This window comes from Phodopus roborovskii, unplaced genomic scaffold (assembly GCF_943737965.1).
Source record: "Phodopus roborovskii unplaced genomic scaffold, PHOROB, whole genome shotgun sequence".
Classification (NCBI taxonomy): Eukaryota; Metazoa; Chordata; class Mammalia; order Rodentia; family Cricetidae; genus Phodopus; species Phodopus roborovskii.
Genome location: NW_026126434.1, coordinates 22,503,257 through 22,506,244, shown reverse-complemented (window position 1 = coordinate 22,506,244; position 2,988 = coordinate 22,503,257).

Here is a 2,988-nt window from a genome sequence, read left to right as displayed (position 1 = left end):
TTCAGGCTATGACAGTGTGCTCAACAGGCAAATACAGCTGGTCAGTCTTGTTTCAGTCATTCTTTGGTCTACCAGACAGCCAAGTATGCCTGTGCTGTTCACTGTCCTACCATTTCCCCAGGGGAAAGAAAGTCATGTGACTTTGGTATCTGAATTCTCCCTGGTGGCTGGGAAGAACACTTAACTGAGGAGCACCCTTGAGCGGTAGCCAACCTCATAGCACCCAGAAGGTGCTGTACCTGTAGTGCCACAGGCCCTGGTTCACCTCATGGCAGTAGTGCCACAGTAGGCACTAGAATGATGAGCAGCCTGGAAATGGAGCTGAGGAGGAGGAAGACTGTTCAGCCCTCCTATGGCTTTGGAATGTGAGCCGATCTCTTCCCCTTCATAGGCAATGAAGGCCAAAGGGATGTCCTTCTAGAGCCCTCATCAACACAAACAGACTTTCTTAGAAAAAAAATAGGGTGTCTAGAACCCTTGCTATGGTGTGAAGTCAGCTGCTGCTTAAGACCCCATAGATCAATATGAATTACAACACATTCTAGGGCCAGAGGAATGAGAACGAGGGGATGTACTGCCCCCTGGGAAGCTGTTATGACTACCCTTTTAGCCAGGATTCCTTGTATTACATAGGAGCACAAATTCTTTCTCTAAAATGGCATCCTGATGACGTTCTGCAACATCAGAAAACAGTATCTACTCAGATTCAAGGTCCAATCATCCTCAAGCTGTCTTAACTGTCTTTTTCCCTAATGTTCAAAGATCCAAATGAACAGGAGTCAGTAGCTTGCTTGACCACCAATGTCCAATTCCCAGGGCTGTCTCTGTTCCTATGGGTACTCTTCTAACACGGAATCTGTTTACGCTACCCGGTTCTTGCACATCACTAGCTAGGTTACACTGGGCTTTCTCCTCAGTTGTCAGGCAGCCTCCAGTCATGCTATGGATAGATCCAGCATCACAGGAGAAAGGCTGGCTTAGGAAGAAAGGACCGCCCTGTCTGCAGGTTCCAACAGCCAGGTGTACACAAAGTCACACATTCAACTTTCCATGGCTGCCCAACCCATGTGTCACTCAAATGTGCCTGAAACCCAAGTGGTCCTCACTGTCATCCTAGAAGAGGGTACAACTTCCTTCCTTTTAGCTACTAAAGAGATCCTAAGAGGTCCTCTGGTATCAGAAGGAGCCCTTCCCTGCTGACTAAGTCTCCTGGTCTCCTGTTGTCCTGCAGGGCATCATTGTACCCCAAGAATAACCATCTGACCCCATTGTCCTCCACATCCTTCAAATTCCCAAGTTGTCACGTTTTGAGGTGCCCCTGGTCTCCAACAATTGGCCCTCTACCTTGTGCTAAAGATTATCTGCTCCCAATCCTCTCCTACTAGGAAATGGTCACCTTGCTGCTCCTTCTTCAGGCCCCTGCTGCCCTCCTGTATGCTAATGGGGTCCCCTGAGAAGCAAGGATGGGAAAGACAGGGGGCTAGAAGCCATAGGCTTTGGGGCCTTGGGTGAGATGGACCCCTGTGAGGGGCTATCGGGAAAACCAGCCAGTATCACTCCTCGGTTGTGTTAGAGGAGTAATCCCTAGAAGGATCCAGATCTTGGGATCTGCCAGTATCCTTTCCCTGGAGAGCAGCCAAGACAGGAAGTATACAAAAATTGAGGAAGCCCAGGTCAGCTGCAGTCTGGCATGGCCACAGCACCAAGCCAGAGCCTCTTACGTAGGGCCACCATGCAGCTGTCACACTCAGTCACACCCTGACCCAGACAGATGCTTACTCTCAGGTACACATATACCACAACTCAGGAATACACACACACACACACACACACACACAGAGAGAGAGAGAGAGAGAGAGAGAGAGAGAGAGAGAGAGAGAGATGCAAATGCCACACACAAACCACTCACTCATATCCATGCTCACACCTCTGGCTCTAGTCACTCCCTATCCACTCAAAAGGCCTCTAGAAAAGAGAATAGTAATCGCAGGTTCGTGGGTGCTGATGCTCCACGTCTAAGAGTTTAGCCAGGGCTCCAGGTTCTAGAGACTGCAAATGAGACGTGACAGGGTCAGGTATCTAATGGGACCTGTATCGGTGGGCAGAAGGAAGACATGGGGAAGCTACCTCTAGTGTGGGCTTCCCAAAAGTAGCTCCTCCTGAGACAAGCGACAGACACAGGAGTGGGAGTGTAGAGGAAATTGGCTCAGCGCTCATGGGAAGCAAGCCTCACCACCCCACTACTCTGCACCCTCAAGAACTACCCTGAGTGGAATCCCTTCACTAACCATGCCTATACTTCCTCAGAGCCACACCCACTCCAGGCTGGAAAGCCAGGACCCTGACCACAGCTCACCCAAGCACCCTGCCTGCCAGGGACATGAGCAGGGCCCACTCAAAGTCCCCCTTTGGGATCCGTGGAGAAAGGGGTGATATACCAATGTCAGGGCCCTCTCTCTCACTCCCTCCTATCCCTACGACCTGTCTCCTCTTGCCTTTTCAGGGGCCCATTCAACTCCCAAGAGCCTGGAGAACAGCCCAGGGGGATCCTAAAGACATACGTTGTTTGGAAGCCTTCACTGCACTTAGAAGCTCAACCCCACATGGTGCCCAACTTCAGGCCCCCCAGGGTGAGTGTAGCTCCTACTGGTGCCAGTCCTGGGGTCTCTTCCTTTGGGTAAGTGGGAAAGGAACTTGAGCAAAGGTCCGGGGGACCTGGCAGCCCAAAAACTTGCTAGGAAAAACGTCGTAGGTACTACAGTGCAGACAGGGTCCAGTCCCAGCGCAGCAACGGAATGTGCTGGACGCTTCCTCCTCCTCGCCTCCCTTCCTCCCCTCCCCCAGCTCCTTCTCCAGATCCCCTGCAGTCGCTCCCGCATCCCCAGCCGCTGACCCCGCCCATCCGCGGGGCCGCAGCGCCTCCCGGTGGTCGTGCTTTCCAGACATCCGCCCGCCCGGGGCAGGGTTAAAGTGGGAGGCATCTGGCTT